General features: G+C 41.0%; 1 protein-coding gene across 19 annotated transcripts in view; it reads right to left on the reverse strand.

Annotated features, from left to right (window-relative positions):
- Positions 1-20862, reverse strand: part of RNF130 (ring finger protein 130) — a 187501-nt gene that overhangs the window by 64362 nt on the left and 102277 nt on the right. The gene's annotated exons all lie outside the window — the stretch shown is intronic.

The raw sequence follows: 20862 nt of genomic DNA on the forward strand, positions 1-20862 counted from the left end.
CTAGAAATATAGGTCTTCAATTCTCCAGCAGTAAAAGTCAGGTGTCATAATTGCTGCATTTTGTGTTGAATAAACATTTGAAATATCACAGCATTATCAAACCTACTTCTTGTACACTCCAGAGCCACTCCTGCTGCTCTAATGGCTTTTGGAGTCTGCTCAAGGAATGATCACCATGAGGTGTGTAAATGCTGTCTTAGAAAAGGGAAACCCTGATTGCTCCTTGAAATTGCTTAACACATCATCAAGCGTGAAGAGAAGGAACGCGTCACAGCTCTACTTCCGGCTCTGCTACACTACCCTCTGTCATCCTAGGAAGGTGTATTTACCTTCCAGGGTTGAGCTGTTTTCATTATCTCTAAGGGTGAGGTCAGAGAATCTCCAGGGCTGGATTTATGCAACATTCTCCCGGATACTGCTAGCACTGCTTGGCACCAACAACCCAAAGATGAAGAGATGGTGATCCCTACCCTTGAAAAGCTCACTGAACTGGGAACAGTTACATTAATGGTGAACCCTCAAGCATGCCCAGGGCCAGGTGGCAGCACAGAGGAGGTGACTAGGAGGGGTGGGGCGAGGCAGGGGAGCAACACCAAGGAAGGTCTTGAGGAGTCAAGGCCTGGGTTAAGACTGGGAAGGGGTGAGATGGGAAAGGCATAGGGTTAGGAGGCGGTTCCGGGTGTAGGGATAGGAGGAGGTTCCAGGCAAAGTCATAATCTGGTAAAGATAAATAGCTGTAAAGAACAGGTATGTGAAGAAAACTAAGAAGAGCATCTGCTTTCCTGTTCAAATTAGAAAAGCTTTGTGAATCAGAGGGCCCTAGAACATTCACACTGGGACACAGGGCACAAACCAAGACTGTCCCTGGCACATCAGGGAGATGGTCCCTCTAGACACATCCGTGCCCTACACTGCGGGGAAGGCAGATGCTGCTCCTGACGGAGCGAGGCGGGGACCAAAACAACAGAGACCTTAAGAATGTTAAAAACCCATACAAACATGTAAGAAAAAATGTAGGGGAAAGTTTTAAATACACAAAAGAACAGAGAATAATTTAATAAAGCCTTCCCTATGTATCTAGCATCCGGCTTCAGTTACCAGAATTTTACTTCTAGTTTTTATCTGTTTCCCCTCTTTATTGTGTTAGATGATTCTGAAGCATATCGTAAGCATCCCATCATTTCAGCCGTAAAATTCTCACTAAGCACCTCTAATAGATACGGGCTTTTGTTAGATGCCATTATCTTTCCTAACAAAAGTAACAATGGTTAATCAACATTATCCAATACTCACATTATACTACAAGTTCCCTAGGTGTTTACAGAATGTCTTTAAGTAGCTGGCTTGTTTGAATCGAGATATAAAATCCACACACTGCGTGTGGCTGCTCTGTCTTCGAAGCCTAATCTATGAGTCCCCTCTATCACGCTGGTTTTAAACCGCCTTATGGAGATAGAATTGACGTAAAATAGACTGCATATATTTAAAATCTACACCTTGACAAAGATTTAAAGTTACAGTTTGAAGTTGCATATGAAATCTACACTATTGTTTTCATGACCTATGAAAACCTAGCTACAATTTTTTTTTTTTTTTTTTTTTTTTTTTGAGACGAAGTCTCACGCTGTTGCCCAGGCTGGAGTGCAGTGGCGCGATCTCGGCTCACTGCAAGCTCCGCCTCCCGGGTTCCCGCCATTCTCCTGCCTCAGCCTCCTGAGTAGCTGGGACTACAGGCGCCCGCCACCGCGCCCGGCTAATTTTTTGTATTTTTAGTAGAGACGGGGTTTCACTGTGGTCTCGATCTCCTGACCTTGTGATCCGCCCGCCTCGGCCTCCCAGAGTGCTGGGATTACAGGCTTGAGCCACCGCGCCCGGCCCCTAGCTACAATTAAGACAGTGCATCGATCACATCCCCAAATTTCTTTGCGCCCCTTCCTAATTCCCTCCTCCCGCCACCCCATCCCTCCATGATCTACTTTTTGCTCCAGCAGTTTACAACTTCAGGAATTTTATATAAATGGAATAGATACAGTATGTACCACTGTGTGTAGGCTTCTTTCACTCAGCATGATTGTCTTGAGATTAATCCACCGGTGCATGTTTCAACAGTTAACTCCTTTCTAATGTTATCTAGTATCCCACTGAAGAGATGGCCCACAATATCCTTTCACCTGTTGATGGGACATCTGCATTGTGGTCCAGTTTTTGGCTGTACTGAAAAGCTGACAATATTCTTTAGTTGTATGAAGACTGTGCAATTCTTTGCATGGACATATGCTTTCTTTTTTCCTGAGGTAAACACAACAAGTAGAAAGATGGGCTCACCTGACAGGTGTCTGACTTTTATTTAAGACTGCCAAAGTGTTTTCCAAACTGAGCATACTATTTTACATTTGCACCAGCAACGTGCAACTATAATAGTTCCTCCACATTCTCACCAACACTTGGTATGGTGAGTTTTTGTGGGTTTTTTTTTGTTGGTTTGTTTTTGTTTTTTTCCGAGACAAGGTCTTGCTCTGTCTCCCAGATTGGAGTACAGTGGTGCAAACACAGCTCACTGCAGCCTCGACCTCTGGGGCTCACTCAAGTGATTCTCCTGCTTCAGCCTCCTGAATAGCAGGAACTACAGGGGTGCACCACCATGCCCAACTAATTTTTTTATTTTTATTTTTGTAGAGATGAGGTCTCACTATGTTGCCCAGGCTGGTATCAAGCTTATTGGCTCAAGCAATCCTCTTGCTCTGGCTTCCCAAAATGCTGAGATTACAGGTGTGAGCCATAGCACCCAGCCTCCTTACAGTTTTAATCTGCATTTCCCTATTGTAATGATGTTGACCATCTTTTCCTGTACTTATCAGCCATATGTACATTGTCTCTGGTGAAGTGTCCGTTCATGTTTTTTGCCTGTATTTCTGAGTTGTTTTCTATTATTGACTTTTGAGAGAACATTACATATACCAGATAAAAATCCTTTTGCATGTATTTTCCCTCACTTTATGGTAATTTTGATGAAGTCAATCATTTTTTCATTTGGTAGATGGTGCTCTAGTATCATATTAAGGAATCTTTGCCTATTTCAGGGTTACAAAGACATCTCCCTGTTTTCTCTTCTAGAAGTTTTATGGTTTTATACTTTGTATTTAGGGTTCTGACTCATTCTGTGTATTCTGTCAGGCACAGATGATTTTTTTTTTTTTTTTTTGCATACGGACATACAATTGGTCTAGAATCATTTGCTGAAAAGGTTGTCCGTTCTCCACAGAATCACCTTTCCAAATCTGTCAAAAATCAGTTGTACATAAATGTGTGGGTCTATGTGCGGACACCACGCATCTCTTCACCATTAAGGAAAGGCAATCCTGTCCTGATTTCTGAAGCTTTGAAACAGGTCTGAAATTAGGTGGTGTTAACCATCCCACATTTCCTTTCTATTCTAACATCCTTGTGGTTTTTCTCGGTATTTTGCGCTCCCATATGAACTTTAGGATCAGCTTGTCCATCTCTATGATAAAAGACACCAGGGATTTACAATGAGATGGTGCTGAATGTATACATCCACTTGGGGAGAATGGGCATCTTAATAACATTAAGTTTTCCACTCCACACTGTGTATGTGTCTCTCTACCTACTTAGTTGATTAATTTCTCTCAGCAATAGTTAGTTTTCACTATATAGGGCATATTGCATATTTTGTCAGATTTACTGTTAAGAATTTCTTACTTGTTGATGCTATAGAAAATGGGATTTCTTAAAATTTAACTTTCTTAGAGATGCGGTCTTGTTGTGTTGCCCAGGCTGGACTCAAACTCCTGGGTTCAAATAATCTTCCACCTCAGCCTCACAAGTAGCTGGGACTACAGGTGTCCACCATCTGCTTGATGAAAATGCATTTTTAAAAACCAATTCTTCATTACTCATATATAGAAATAAAATTAATTCTTTTATATTGATCTTGTATCATGGAACCTTGTTAAATCTGTTGGTCTTTTTCATAGATTCCAACATATTTTTACACTAAATTTCTACAGAAAATAATGTCTGTAAATGAAGGCAGCTTACTTCTACATTTCCACAATGGATGCCTTTTACTTCTTTTCCTTTTTATTTACTGTGCTGACTAGAATCTAAAGAACAACGCAGAAACAGAAGTGACCAGAGGACACACTCTTCTCTTGTTCCTAATGTTAGAAAAAAGAATTTACTTGTTCACCATTAAATATAATGGTAGCTGTCAGTTTTTCATAGATGCCCCTAATAGTTTGAGGAAAGTTTTAAAATCAGGAATCGATGTTGGACTTTGGCAAATATCTTTTCTCCATCTACTGAGATCATACAGTTTTAACTTTTTTGGCCTGCTAATATGGTAATAATACATTAATTTTTGAATGTTAAATGAAACTTACATTCCAGGAGTAAACACCACCTAGTCATGATGAATGTATACATATTGTTGAATATAATTTGCTAAATTTTTGTTTAGAATTTTTGCATCTACGTTCAAGAGGGGAACTGGTGTGTAGTTTTGTTTTGTAGTATTTCTGTCTAGTTTTGGTATTAGGAATGATAATGGTGCCATACAATGAAATTGGAGGTATTCCTGCCTTTTCCACTTTCTGTATAAGTTAAGCATTTGAAATCAAAATCTGAAATGCTCCAAAGTATGAAACACTGTCAGTGCCAACATGAAACTTAATGGAAATGCTCACTACAGCATTCTGAATTTCAGAATTTTGGATTTTGTATGCCGAAATGGTTAAGTATAATGCAAATATTCCAGAATCTGAAAAACTTCTGCTCCAAAGCATTTTGGATAAAGGGTACTCAACCTATAGTTGGTTTGAGATTGTTATCACAGCTGCCCCTTGAACAACATGGAAGCACCCATCTCCAGCAAGTCATCTCCTATTAATTACTCTGGTGTAGTATCTATTTGTTCTTGAATTTCTCCAACATCCTTATCTTGAAACCCTTTACGCCCTGATTTTTTTTTTTTTTTTTTTTTGTCATATCTACAATCTGCTTCATGATTTCCTTGACTGGCTCTATCATAAATCCTGTGAACTGATATACAATGCCTGAACACAGTTTTCTCCCATAGAAATCTTTTGTTTAGACTTTCATGGCACTTCCTATAATAATAATGACATCTTCAACAGTGCAATCTTTCCAGACTTTCATGATGTTTTATCTGGATTCTATTCTATAGCATTAAATGCTTTACGTAGCATACTGTGTGTACTAAGCCATATGGGTCCTTATGACCCCCTGCTCTAGAGGCTGAATTCGAGGCATGTCTGGGGTCGAGAAGACCTCTCTGAAGCCTTCGGTATTGAATTCATGGGGTTCTGGGTGGCCAGGGGCATGTTCCAATATCAAAAACACGTTAAAAGGCAGTCCTGCCCTGGCAAGGTACTTCCTAATTTCAGGGACAAAGCACTGATAAAACCAATTCACAAAGAGTTCCCACTATTCGGTCCTCCCTGTTTTGCAATTAAAACCTGATGGATGGTATTTATAATTTCCCTTCTAGGCTGGGGTTTAGTAGCTTTATCAATAAGGGCAGTCTTGATCATAGACCTGACTGCATTTGCACAAAACAAATGCCTAAAGTCTTAGTTCTCTCTTGTCTTCCTTACTACTAAATGTCCTTTGTGGCATTTCCCCCTCCAAATAGGGCACTTTCATCAACATTAAAAATCCGTTCAGAAAAATAACCTTTCTCCTCAATGATTTTCTTAATGAAATCTGGGAATCTGACTTGACTGCTATTTCTTGTCAAAAGCTAGTTCTCCTGTTATCTTGTCATTTTTAAAGACAAATCTCTTTCTAAACTTTTCAAACCAACCTTTGCTGCCATTAAATTCTCTAGCTCTATATCCTTTGCTTTGCTTTTCCTCAAATCACATTGGATACTATAGGTATGCCTTCCTTATAGAAATCCTGCACCCAAATAAAAGCTGCAAAAGGCATTTAGCAAAAAGTATACTGTTTTTGTGCCCGTTGGTGTAGCTATTGCAATGGCTTCATGAGTAGCTTTTTCTGTTCTCTTGTGTGTTTTAAATGATATGCTAAGTCATTCCTTGTGAAATGGCAGCACCTGTGCTGAATGAAGGCCTCTCTCTATGGCACGTATCAAGCACTACAACTTCTTGTAATGTCATGACTTCTCTCTGCTTCTTGGGAGCATTTCTAGCATCACTATGGCACCTCATACAGGTCCCATGGTGTCATATTCAAGGTTCATGAAATTGCATTAAATACAATGAAAACTACGTGAGAACTGCAAGAGATCACTTTTACTGCAATAATCAGCCTACTGGAGGGACAAACTGCTCATAAGGGTATGTCACATGACATTTTAAGTGGATACTGGCAACACCTGCAATCACAATAGCAACAGGTGGCTATGAAACTGTTCCATTAATACAGTTCATACTACCGTTAACTTTATGCAGTTACGATTTAACACAGTTTACATTTCTTTCAACTGTGACTGGTACCTTGTATTTGTGTGTGTTTTAGTAATTGTTAACTTTTTACAATGGATCTTTGTATATTTTATGATAGTAAATGATAAAATAGACTAGTATCTACATATATTTTAAATATGATGACATACCTTTTTCCACTTTTGTGTGATCTCTTCAATTTCTTTCATCAGTGTTTGAGAATATTCCTTGGTTAAATTTATTATTCTTATGTATTTTATTTTTATGTGACTTGTAAATAGGATTGCTTTCTTGATTTCCTTACTATCTAGTTTGTTACTGGCGTATAGAAATGATACTAACTTTTGTACACAAACTTTGTATCCTCCAACTTTACTGAATTTATCAGGTTTATGAGTTTTTGGTGAACTCTTTTGTTTTTTTTCTACATATGGTCACATAACCTGAAAAGGGAGATAATACTCTCTTTACGATATGGATGCCCCTCCCTCCCTTTCCTTTCCTCCCTCCCTCCCTTCCTATCTTTCTTTCTTTCTTCTATTTTTTTTCTTAGAGACAGGGTCCCTACTCTGTCACCCAGGCTGGAGTGTAGTGGCGTGATCATGGCTCACTGCACCCTGGACCTTCTGGGCTCAATCGATCCTCCTGCCTCAGCCTCCTGAATACCTGGGACTATAGGCACACACCACCACAGCTGGCTAATTTCTGTATTTCTTGTGGAGAAAGGGGTCTCCTCACATTGCTCAGGCTGGTCTTGAACTACTGGGCTCAAGTGATCCGCCCACCTTGGTCTCCCAAAGTGCTGCGATTACAGGTGTGAGCCACCAAGCTTGGCCACCTTTTCTTTCTTTCTATGTTCTGATTGCTCTGGCTATGACTTCCAGTACTATGTGGAATAGGGGGGTGGTAGGTAGAAGTGGGCATCCTTGTCTTGAACTAGTTCTTAAAGGAAAGTCTTTCAGCTTTTCCTAATGAATATGATGTTAGCTGTGGGTCTTGTATATCCTTCATTATTTTGAAGTATGTTCCTTCTATACCTAATTTGCGAAGAGTGTTGAATTTTATCAAATGCCTTTTCTGTGTCTATTGAGAATATGGTATTTGTTGTTCCTTTATTCTGTTGATGTGATACATCACGATTACTGACTTGCATATGCCAAAACATCCATCCCTGGGACAAATCCCACATTATATTGCTGTGTTATCTTTTTGATGTGTTGTTGGGTTCACTTTCTTCGAACTGGGTTGAGGATTTTTGTGTCTATGTTCAAGGACATTGGCCTGCCGTTTTCTTATTTTATTGTGCCCTTGCCTGGTTTTAATATTGGAATAATCTGGGTCTGGTAGAATAAGTTAGAAAGAATTCTCTCTTCTTTCATTTTTTGAAATAGTTTCAGAAGAACTGACGTTACTTATCCTTTATAAATTTGATGGGATTTGGCAGTAAAGCCATCTGGTCCTGGGTTTTTTGTTGAGGGGTCATTACTATTGCTCTGTTCATGCTTTCTGTTTCTTCTTGGTTCAATGTTGGCAGATTGCATGTGGCTAGGAATGTATCCATTTGCTCTAGGTTTTCCAGTATGTTAGTGTCCAGTTCTTCACAAACCTCTGATGATCCTTTGTATTTTGTTGGTTTCAGTTGTAATGTCTCCTTTTTCATTTCTGATTTGAGGCTTCTTTTATTCTTGGTCTTTTAGCCATTTATCTATTGAAAAAAACAACTTTTCATTGTGTTGATCCTTCGTATTGTGTTTTTAGTCTCTATTTCATTTAGTTCTATGCTGATCTTTATTATTTCTTTCATTCTACCAATTTTGAGTTTGGTTTACTCTTGCTTTTCCAGTTCCTTGAGGTGCATAACCAGGCTCTTCATTTGAAATATTTCTAATCGTTTGATTTAGGCATTCATTGATATAAACACTTCCCTCTTAGCACTGCTTTTGCTTTATCTTGTAGATTTTGGTATGTTTTATTTCCATTTTCATTTATTTCAAGAACTTAAATATCTTTCTTAATATGTTTGTCAACCGTATGGTAGTTAGAGATCATGTTGTTTAGTTTCCATGCAGATACTATTTCCAAAGTGCATCTGGTTATTCAGCTTTATTCCACTGTGTTCTAAGATGCATGACATGATCTCTATTTTTAAAAATTTGCTGAGGCTTGTTTCTAATTCACAGTGTTTCTAAGGAATGTTACATATGTTGAGGAAAATGTGTATACAGTGTTCTGTACATGTCTGTTACGTCCATTTGGTACATAGTACAGTTCAAATCCAATGTATTCTGTTAATTTCTGTCTAGATAATCTGTCCAATGCTGACAGCAGGTGTATTAGTTTGTTTTTATGCTGCTATGAGGAAATACCCCAGACTGGGTAATTTATAAAGAAAAGAGGTTTAATCAATTCAGTTCTGCATGGCTAAGGCCTCTGGAAACTTACAATCATAGCAGAAGGCACCTCTTCACAGGGCAGCAAGAGAGAGAATGAGTGCCAGCAGGGGAAATGCCAGACGCTTATAAAACCATCCCATCAGATCTTGTGAGAACTCACTCTCTATCACAAGAACAGCATGGAGTTAACCGCCCCCATGGTTCAATTACCTCCCACCGGGTCCCTCACATGACACATGGGGATTATGGGAACTATAATTCAAGATGAGATTTGGGTGGGGACACAGCCAAACCATATCAGCAGGGTACTGAATTTCCCAATCATTATTGTATTGGAGTGTATCTATCCCTTGAGGGCTAGTAATATTAGTTTTACTTATTTATGAGTGCCATGGTGTTGGCTGTATAAATATTTTGAATTGTCATATCCTCCTGCAGAATTGATCCCTTCACTATTATTTATATTGTCGTTTTTACTTTTTTACATAATGTCTGTTTTATCTGACATAAGAATAGCTATTCAAACTTGCTTTTGCTTTCTGTTTGTGTAGCATACCTTTCTCTATCCCTGCACTTTCAGTCTATCTGTGTGTCTAGGTATCACACAGTTGTGTCATTTTTAAAAATCCATTCAGCCAGGCTGTATCTTTTAAGTGGAGCATTTAATCCATTTAGGTTCAAAGTTAACAATGATATATGACATTTTGTTCCTGAAATATATTGTTATCCAGCTGTTTTCTAAATTCTTTATTTTTTCTTCTGTCTTTGTAGTTTCATGGAGTTCTGTCATGGTGCCAGTTGATTCCTTTCTCTTCTTCGTGTAATTGTTTTATGAGACTTGTGAATTTTATACTTTCATGTGTTTTTATGATGGCGAATATCAACCTTTTGTTTCCACGTTTGGGACTCCTTTGAGCATTTCCTAACGTATTAGTCCAGTGGTGATGAATTCTCTTAGTGTTTGCTTGTCTGAGAAAGACCTGATTTCTCCTTCATTTACGAAGTTTATTCTAGCTGGATGAAAATTTTTCTCCTTGTAGCACTTTGAAAATAGCATTCCATTCTCTTCTGGCTTGTGTAGTGTATCTTTCCCTACCTGCTGAGAATGTCTGTTGTTTGTCTGATGGAGCTTCCTTTATAGGTGACTAGGTGTTTTTCTCTTGTTGATTTTAGAATTTTTTCCTTCACAATGACTTTAAGCAATCTGATGACTATATGGTCATGGTGAAGTCCTTTTGCAATGTGTTTGCCTGTTGTTAATCTTTGTGCCTCTTGTATCTGAATGACTACATGTCTTGCTAAACTAAGGAGTTGTTTTCATCCATTACTTCCTTAAATAAGTTTTCTAAACTCCTTGCTTTTTTCTTCTTCCTCTGAAACACCAATGATTCAAAATTTAGTTGCTTTATATAGTCCATGCTTCTTGGAGGCTTTATTTGTTATCTTAAAGTCTTTCTTTTCTGTGTTTTTGTGCAACCAGATTCATCCAAAACACTTGTCATCAAGTTGTGAGATGTTTTTCTTCTACCTGATCTAGTTCAGTGATCCCCCCAACCTTTCTGGCACCAGGGACAGGTTTTGTGGAAGACAATTTTTCCACAGACTGGAGGGTAGGGGATGGCTTCAGGATGATTCAAATGCATTACATTTATTGTGCACTTTATTTCTATTATTATTAAATTGTAATATATAATGAAATAACTATACAACTCACCATAATGTAGAATCAGTGGGAGCCCTGAGCTTGTTCCCCCACAAGTACATGGTCCCATCTGGGAGAGATGGGAGACAGTGAGAGATCATTAGGCATTAGATTCTCATGAGGAACACTCAACCTAGATGCCTTGCAAGTACAGTTCACAATAGGCTTCATACTCCTATGAGAATCTAATGCCACCCCTGATCTGAGAGGAGGCAGAGCTCACGCAGTAATGCTAGCAATGCGGAGTGACTGTAAATACAGATGAAGCTTCAGTCACTCACCTGATGCTCAGCTCCTGCTGTGTGTCCTGGTTCCTAACAGGCCATAGACCAGTACCCACGGTCTAGATCACTGTTGGGAACTCCTGGTCTAAATCATGGTTAAAGCTTTCAAATGTATTTTGTAACTCCTTCGATGAACATTTCATTTCCAGGAGCTGTTTTTAAAATAAAAAACCCATATTATTTGACATTTTGAGGATTTAAGGATCCATTGTTGGAGAATTACTGTATTTTTTTTGGGGGGGTGTCATACTATCTTTTTCATACTTTCTATAGTATTATATCGATTTCTTCACATCTGCACAAATAACTGCTTGTCCTTATTTTTGAATTTGTTGTTGGACTGCACATTTTTTAATCCTGAGGATGTTACTATGATGTAATTTGAGTAGGACTGTTTGACTTCGCTTCTGGGTGTGTTCAGTAGCAAATACTCTATGATTTCCTTGGATATAAACAACCTTAGTGTGGTGGATTTCTTACATGCTGGTTATAACAGTAGTGTATTGGGTGGGTGAGCTGGCTCATAACCTCCTGAGAAGCTGGGGTGGCATGAGCAATGGTGGTAACAGAAGTCATGAAAAGCTTTTCTTGTTCCCAAGTGCTGTGTACTTGTGTAAGCAGATGTTGTAATGGGCTATGTAGGTCAACCTCAGGTCAGCAGGTGGTAGTTGCAGGTCAGAGCTGGTTGCAGTTGTAACAGTAAGGTTTATAACTTATCTTTGTTAACCAGGAGAAGTACTTAAGTGTCCCATGTAATGGGATGGACCAGGGAAAGCTCAGTGGTTTGGTTCTTACACTCAGCCTCGGGGAAGAGGAGGGGACTGGTGGGGAGAGGTGAAGCTGGGTAGAGCTGGACTGGGCAAGACAGCCATTTGGTCTCCCAATAGCAGGCACAACCACTGGCTCTGACAGGGATCTAGGGACAGTTGCCAGACCCTGCAGAAATGCCTAGGCAAAGATTAGAGCAACTGATATTGCACCAGTGTCCCTACACAGGAAGGCAAAGGCAAACCAGCTGTTAAAACCAGGCAAACAGTATGGGACCTGCCTCTCTCTCACTCTCCAGAACCACTGGGACTCATTTCCTCATCCCAACCACAGGAATCAGAGAGACCATACAAAGCCTTCAGTCAACAAAGCTGCCTTACGCAGTAAAACTTGCTACTGGGGCCAAAACCATACCTCTCAGGCAAATCTCCTGCTCCAGTCCCATGATGGGGGTGCAGGGGTCCAATTCTGGTGCCCGAAGCTGGAGGCCCAAGCTGTACTCATTTATCATTTCTGGGTGTGTGGGCCCCTTTCCAACCAAAGACCCAGTGTTCCAATCCTGGCATGAGACTTTACAATGCTAACAGATGCTGCTGCTGCTAGGTCATAGGATTCCCATACAGCTTGCCATGAGCTAGGATTGAGAATGGAGTCCTCTTATCAGCCACCAGGTTTGGGAAAATGCATGAGGTGCATCCCAGGTTGTTCCTTCTCAATGTCTCTCAGCTACTCCCTAAGTACGATCGAGGGCTTGGGAGGCTCAAGGTGCTCTCCTGTGGCCTGGATTGTACAACTCCCCAATGGGAAGATGAACTGCAGAGGACACTCACTCCCCATCTCCTGTATTGGGGATTTTCTCAGTTTTTAGCCAGACTCTGCCAGGAGAACTGTCTCCGAATTTTCTCTTTCCCAGTGTCTGAAATGTTCTGTTTAATTCCTGTGTTCCTTCTTGGATAAAAGTTAATGATGTGACTACGTGCACACTATTTTGTTTTTTCCAAGTGGGTTAGGCATGCTGGAAAAGCCTCTAATCTGCTGGCTCTGGGGGAAAAACCCATACAAAGACTGTGTTTTCTATTTCTGTGAATAATATCACTGGCATTTTGATAGGGATTACATTCAATCTGCAGGTCACTTCTGATAGTTATTGTCATTTTCACAATATTAATTATTCCTATCCATGAACAAGGGATGTCTATTTTTTGTTCTCTCTTCAATTTCTGTCATCAGCGTTTTACAGTTTTCCTTGCAGACACTTTTCTCCTCTTTGATTAAATTTATTCCTGGGTATTTTATTATTTTTTGGTGGCTATTGTAAATAAGATGAACTTCTTGATTTATTTTTCCGTGACTTAATTGTTGGTGTATATACATGGAACTGATTTCTGTATGTTAATTTTGTATTCTGCAACTTTATTTATTAGTCCTAAAAGAACTTCCAGTAAATAACATGTTAAATAGAAGTGGTGAAAGTGGGCATCCTGTGTTTTTCCACATCTTAGTGGAAACATTTTCTGCTTTTCCACATTCAGTATGATGTTAGTTGTAAGTCATATACGGCCTTTATTGTGTTGAAGTATGTTCTTTCTATACCTAACTTGTTAAGAGTTTATATCATGAAGCCACCTATCAAATGCTTTTTCTGCATCTACTGGCATTACCACGTTTTTTTGTTCTTCATTCTGTTGATGTGATGCATCACATTTATGGATTTGCACATGTTGAACCATCCTTGTATTCCCTGGGATAAATCCCACTTGTTCATCATGAATGCTCTTTTCAATGTGCTGCTGGATTCAGTTTGCTGGTATTTCGTTGGGGGTTTAAAAATTTATGTTCATCAAGGATACTCGTCTATGTTTTTATTTTGTTGCATCCTCATATGGTATTGCTATTAGGGTAATGCTGGCCTTGTGGACTGAGTTCAGAAGAGCTCCCTTCTCTTCAATTTTGTTTTTCTTTTTTAAATTAATTAACTAATTAATTTACTTATTTTGAGATGGAGTCTTGCTCTGTCGCCCAGGCTGGAGTGCAGTGGCGCAATCTCCGCTCACTGCAAGCTCCTCCTCCTGGGTTCACGTCTTTCTCTTGCCTCAGCCTCCCGAGTAGCTGGGACTACAGGCGCCCACCACCACATCCAGCTAATTTTTTGTATTTTTAGTAGAGACAGGGTTTCACTGTGTTAGCTAGGATGGTCTTGATCTCCTGACCTCATGATCCGCCTGCCTTGGCCTCCCAAAGTGCTGGGATTACAGGTCCGAGTTACCGCACCTGGCCTCTTCTCTTCAATTTTCTGAAAGAGTATAAGAAGAACTGGAATTAGTTCTTCTTTAAATGTTTGGTAGAATTCTGCAATAAAGAAATGAAGTGCTGGACTTTAATGGGAGACTTTTAATTACAGATTCACTCTCATTACTCTTAACCGCTCTGTTTGATCAGGTTTTCTATTTCCTTTTGATTTTATGTCGGTATAAGCGTGTGGGAAAATTTACTAGTGGTTTGTCAGTCTTATTTTTTCAAAAAAAAATTTTTTTTTTTTTTTTTTTTTTGAGACGGAGTCTCGCTCTGTCGCCCAGGCTGGAGTGCAGTGGCGCGATCTCGGCTCACTGCAAGCTCCGCCTCCTGGGTTTACGCCATTCTCCTGCCTCAGCCTCCTGAGTAGCTGGGACTACAGGCGCCCGCCACCGCGCCCGGCTAATTTTTTGTATTTTTAGTAGAGATGGGGTTTCACCGTGGTCTTGATCTCCTGACCTTGTGATCCGCCCGCCTCGGCCTCCCAAAGTGCTGGGATTACAGGCGTGAGCCACCGCGCCCGGCCTTTTTTCAAATATTTTTATTTCACTGATCATCTGTATTGTTTTAGTCTTTTTTAAAATTTTATTTCTTTTGGAGACAGGGTCTTGCTCTGTTGCCCAGGCTGGAGTGCAGATTGGCTCACTGCAACCTCTGCCTCCTGGGCTCAAGTGATTCTTCCATCCAGCCTCCTGAGTAGCTGGGATTACAGGTGCACACCAACATGCCTGGCTTATGTTTGTATTTTTATTTCTAGAGATGGGGTTTTGCCATGTTGCCCAGGTTGGTCTTGAACTCCTGGACTCAGCAATCAGACCGCCTTGGCCTCCCAAAGTGCTGAGATTACAGGCATGAGCCACCATGCCTGACCCTTTAGTCTTGATTTTGCTTATTCCTGATTTGAATTTCATTACTATTATTATTATTTTTTTTTTTTTTCTTCTTCTGATTTTGGGTTTGCTTTGTTTTCACTTTTTTCTTTGAGACAGAGTCTCGCTCTGTCACCAGGATGGAGTGCAGTGGCATGATCTCGGCTCTCTGCAACCTCTGCCTCCTGGGTTCAAGCAATTCTCCTGCCTCAGCCTCCCGAGTAGCTGAGACTACAGGTGTGCGCCACCATGCCCAGCTACTTTTTGTATTTTTAGTAGAGACGGGGTTTCACCATGTTGGCCAAGATGGTCTCGATCTCGACCTCATGATCCGCCTACCTTGGCCTCCCAAAGTGCTGGGATTACAGGCATGAGCCACTCTGCTCGGCCTGTTTTTGCTTCTGTAATTCTTGAGATGCATCATTAGATTGCTTATTGCAAAACTTTCTGTTGTTTTGATGTAGGTGTCAATTGCTATGAACTTCCCTCTTTAAACTGCTTTTGCTATATCCCATAGGTTTTGGTATGTTCTTTTCATTTTATTGAAGAAATTTTAAAGTTTCCTTCCTAATTTACTCATTGATCCATTGGTTGTTTAGGAGCATGTTTGTAAATTTCCATGTATTTGTACAATTCCAAAAGTTTCTATTGTTACTGATTTCTACCTTTATTCCGTTTGTGGTCAGAAAAGATCCTTCGTATGATTTTAATTTTTAAAAGGTTTTTAAAATTAAGAAACACCATCTGACTATATTGCCCAGGCTGGTCTCGAACTCATGGACTCATGAGATCCTTTCTGCCTTACCTGCCCTAGTAGCTGGGACTACATGCAAGCAAAACTGAGTCCAGCTGATCTCAAATCTTTTAATTTTGTTGAGACTTGTTTTGTGGCTTAACATGTGGCCAATCTTGCAGAATACTGGTGATGAAAACAATGTGTATTTTGCAGCTGTTGTATGAAATATATTGTAAATGTGTTACTTCCATTTGGTCTAAAGTGCAGTTTAAATCCAATGTTTCTTTATTTTTTTGAGATGGAGTATCGCTTTGTTGCCCAGGTTAGAGTGCAGTGGTGTGATTTCAGCTCACTGCAGCCTCTGCCTCCCAGGTTCAAGTGATTCTCTGCCTCAGCCTCCCGAGTAGCTGGGATGACAGGTGTGCATCACCATGTCTGGCTGACTTTTGTATTTTTAGTAGAGACGGTTTTGCCGTGTTGGCCAGGCTGGTCTCAAACTCCTGGCCTCAAGTGATCCGCCTGCCTTGGTCTCCAAAAGTGCTGAGATTACAAGTGTGAGCCACAGTGCCCTGCCTGTTTTTATCTGATACAAGTATAGCCACTCCTGCTGAGTTTTTATGTCCCTTTGCATGGAATATCTTTTTTGCACCCTTTCATTTTTAGCTTATATGTGCCTTTAGAAGTGAAGTGAGTTGGCCGGGCATGGTGGATCCCCAGCACTTTGGGAAACTGAGGTGGGCGGATCACCTGAGGTCAGGAGTTCGAGACCAGCCTGGCCAACACGGTGAAACCTCATCTCTCTAAAAATACAAAAATTAACCAGGGATCGTGGTGGGCACCTGTAATTTATTCAGGAGGCTGAGGCAGGAGAATTGTTTGAAACCAGGAGGCAGAGGTTGCAGTGAGCTGAGACCGCACCACTGCACTCCAGCCAGGGAGACAAAGCAAGACTTTGTCTCAAAAAAAAAAAAAAGAAAAAAGAAGAAAGAAGTGAAGTGAGTTTCTTATAGGTAGCACATGATTGTGTTACGGTTTTTAAAGATTTCATTTCACCAGTTTATGTCTTTTAAGTGGTGAAATTTAATTTGCTTACATCCAAGGTTATTACTGATAGGTGAGGACTTATTCCTGTCAATTTTTAATTGCCTTCTGGTTGTTTCATACATCCTTTGTTACTTTTGTTCTCTGCTATTGTTTATCATTAAGGTTTGGTGGTTTACTGTAGTGCTAAGATTTGATTCCTTTCTCTTTCTCCTTTGTGCATCTGCTCTCTACCAGTGAGTTTCATCCTCTTGCATGTCTTCCTGGTAGTGAATACTAACTTTTCCAGATATAAAACTCTCTCAAGATGTATAACTTTCTCAATTTTTGTCTATTTCACCCCCATTTCTGAAGGATGGCTTTGAGGGACACAGTATTCTTCCTTGGCTAGCAATTTTCTGCTTTAAGCACTTTAATTCTATCATTCCATTCTCTCCTGGGCTGTAAGATTTCTGTAGAAAAATCTGTTTTTAGTCTAATAGGGATTCCCTTATGTGACTTAATGCTGTTCTCTTGCTATTTTGTGAACTCTTTCACTCTTGACAATTTGACTATAATGTGACACAGGGAGGATGTTTTCAGATTTACTCTTTGGGAACCACTGGGTTGCCTGGATCTGGTGTCCATATATCTCCATAGACTTAGGAAGTTTTCAGATTTTATCAAATAGACTTTTAAAGCCTTTCCCCTTCTCTCCTTCTGGAACACCCATAATACAAATATCTGCTTGCCTAATGTTCCATAAGTTTTGTAGGCGTGCTTCATTATTTTTCATTCTTATTTCTTTTTTTGTCTCTGACTTGTTAATTTCAAATAACCTACCTTCACGTTGAGAGATTTTTACATATGATCGAGTTTGCTGTTGAAATTCTTCATTGTGTGTTTATTTTCATTCACTGAATTCTTTAGCTGAAGGATTTGATTCTTTCTTCTCTTTTGTTCGATTTCCTGTTCACATTGTGAACTGTTTCCCCAACTCTGTTGATGTCTATACATGTTTTCTTGTATCTCTCTGAGTTTCCATATGATCATAATTTTGAATTCCTTTTCTGGCAATTCATTGAGGTTTTTCCCATTGTAGTGTGTTACTAGGGAATTAGGTTCCTTTGATGGCATCATATTTCCTTATTTCATGTGTCTTGTGTCCCTGTGTTGATGTCTGTGTATCTGGTGGAGCAATCACTTCTTTCAAATTTTCTAGAGTGGTTCTCCTGAAGAAAGATTTTCACCTACAGTTTAGTCTTAGTGTGCCAGTTGGGAAAGGTGCGGTGACTATGTTTCTGGATAGGTGCAGTGGTACAGTGTTTGTGCAGTTTCAGCTGAATTCAACATCAGCAGTACCCATGGGTGCCTCAGTGGTATAGGCTGTGGATGTTTGTGGCAGTGGTGTAAGTTGTTATCCTTTCAAAGGCCTTTGAGGACCTACTATTCTTGCTTTACCCACAATGAGGAGACTTAGCCAAAGTGATCCCTGTTGGTGTGAAGTCTGATGTTACCTATAAGCAGCTGCAGCAGCACTGGATTCCAGGAGCAGGTGCTCAGAATGACTATGGGACCATGTCCTAGGCTCAGTCTCACAAACCTATTTGTGGCACCTGTGGCAAAGTAGGATATATGTTACCCACATGGTCAGGATCTGTGACTGTGAGGTACTCACTAGTAGCTTGGACCTAAGGGTCTACATTGTGGCTGTGACTCTATCCCTGGGAGTTAGGGCGTAACACTGGCCTGACTAGGTAGAAGGGGCATTCTGGAAGTTTGCGTCAAGGGTCTGGCTGCAATTCAGGAACACGAGCCAGCAGGGCTCAGTGGCAACTAGGGTCCCACGGAATGAAGCACCATACACTATTGACTATAGACCCTGGGATGGCAGGGCCCAGCAGTATCTTAGATCTGTGAAGTCCAGTGCAATGACAGCAAGCATCCCAGCTTAGGGGAGCAGAGCTGTTGTGTGGACCCAGCATGGGAGGGGGGGATAGCACAGTGATAATTCCACTCTCCAAGAGGAAGGTTATCTAAGCAGCTGAGCTTCTTGAAGACTAGCGCAGGTTCAAGCAAGCAGGGTACTAAAGTTCTGTGGCCTGTAAGGGCAACGTGTCTCAGCTCAGTCACTGCTCTATTTCTTTGGGACATGGTGTACTGCATCAGCTCATTCCTGGCATGCACAACAGCTCAGTTTGGCCAAGGCATCAATTCCCCAAAGGATAAGCTCAGGCCCAGGGGGCATACTCTTTTGGTTGGGCCAGGCACCACTTCCCTGGGATGCTGGGAGCTGCTTCAGCTTAGGTACTGGGATGTGTGATCACTCTGGAGGGCCAATGCACCACTTCCTGGGATGCATGGCGCTGCTTCAACTGAGGCACTGGGGAGGCATGATTGCTCTGAGTGTTCAAGGTACTGTTTTCCCAAAACGCAGGATACTGCTTCAGCTCCCGTCCAAATCTGTGCGGGAAAGGATAGGTGGAGTGGCTCCATCTCTGCTTGGCTCCTCAAGAACAGAGCCAACAGCTGCACCCAGCTCAGCTTAGAGACGTAGGGCCACTGTGCTGGGGTGGTTTGGTGGCAGCTTAGCCTCAGGGACAAAGGGGAGCCATGACTACTCGCCCCTGGAGCGAGACACACTTCAGTCACAGCTCCAATTCCAAGATGGTATAGCACAGCAGCTGTGTGGGCTGCCGGGGTTGGGGCACGGTGCTAGCTCCTTCTCTGTGGGGTGCACAGCCAGGTGGACTCAGCTGGGTTTAGTGTCTGTGAGGACTGGTGGGAACCCCAGTGGTGAGGTCTGCAGGTACCCACAGTGTTGAAGGGGCTGCTGGGATCCTCTCACTTACCTCCTCACCACAGTGAGTTCTTCCTGGTTCCCAGCTGATCCTGGTTAGAGGATGGGACAGTAGAGGCCCAGCGTTTCCTTCCCATCTCTATGTGGCTATCTCTGTGGCTATCTGAGATGTCTGCGCTCTCAGAGCTTCTGTCATTCCTCGGATGCACTTCTGTACTCTCCCTCTGTTATTTTCATTAAGTTGTTTATTTATTGTTCAGGCTTTTTTTGTGAGGAGGACAAGTTCTAAGGATTTCGAATGGGTCATTTTCCTAAGGTAACTCAGATCTGGGTTATTATTATTATTAAGGAATTTGAGGAGATTTTACAAGAATCTCACTGCTTCCATGTTGTTCAGATCAGAATGCTACCAGAGAGTTTTGAACAGAAAAGCTCCTGATGCTGTCTGAGGCTTGGAGAACGACAATCTTCCCTCCACAGGAGGCCCAGGTAGGGTCTCTAACATTTCAGAGACAAGAAGAGCCTGAACTAGGCAAGCAGCAGTAGGGAAAGAAAGAAGACCACAAAGTCAAGAAAAATTTAGCAGGTAAAACCAACAGAACCTCATGACTGACATGGAGGCACGCACGAAGAGGGGGGTTTGAGGAGAGGTGCCCCCAGACTTCTGGCTCGCTGACGAGCCGTGTGAGAGTGCCTGCCTCACACTGCATTATGGAATAGCCAAAAGCAGAGAGCAGGTGCTGGTGGCGGCAGTTCAGTCTTCAGCAAGCTGATGTGAATGCATGTAGGGTATCTAATGAGAGACCTACAAATATTTAGATATATCATATTTTCCACCTCTGAACTTTGAACACCTCTTACAGCAAAAGGACAAAATATCTCTTCTCTGTGTTAGGTATTAATGTCAATACCTTCACTGTAATTTTTCTTTGGACTTAGCTTCAGTATTACTACCTTCTTCTGAATTATCCTTTGAGTTTTTAATCAGCTCTTCAACATTTCCCATCACTTTGTGACAGGTAAACCTGTGACAGGTGTAAGTGTCTATGTATGTGTGTATAATCTGATCTCTTACTGGAATCTGTCTAAAAGCCACTATTTTTTAAAAATAATTTTTCATTCTAAGTCTATCTGCATCCTGCTAACTCTCAAGTACCTAAGATGAGGTGCAAAATTCTTTCATGAAGATCGCTTTTTATTAAGGTCTCTTACCTTCACCTAAATTCCATGCCATTAAGCCACTGTTTTTCAAGGTGTGGTCCATGGGACAGATGCATTAAATCTACCTTGAATGCTTAATAATGTATAATAATAAAATTGATACTAACTAAGGTTTATTCGGTACATACCATGTGCTAGGTACTGTTCTAAGCCCTTCACAAGTACTGACTCATGTTATTGTCACAATCATTTTATGGGAAAAGAACTGTATTATCCCATTTTACAGAAGAGGAGACTGAGGCAGAGATTAAATAATTTGCCCACACCAAAAGCTGGTAAGTAGGCCCTATCCAGACTCGCTGAACTAAGGGGAGGAAAGATCTTGGAA

Source organism: Macaca fascicularis, chromosome 6 (genome assembly GCF_037993035.2).
Source record: "Macaca fascicularis isolate 582-1 chromosome 6, T2T-MFA8v1.1".
In the NCBI taxonomy this organism is placed as follows: Eukaryota; Metazoa; Chordata; class Mammalia; order Primates; family Cercopithecidae; genus Macaca; species Macaca fascicularis.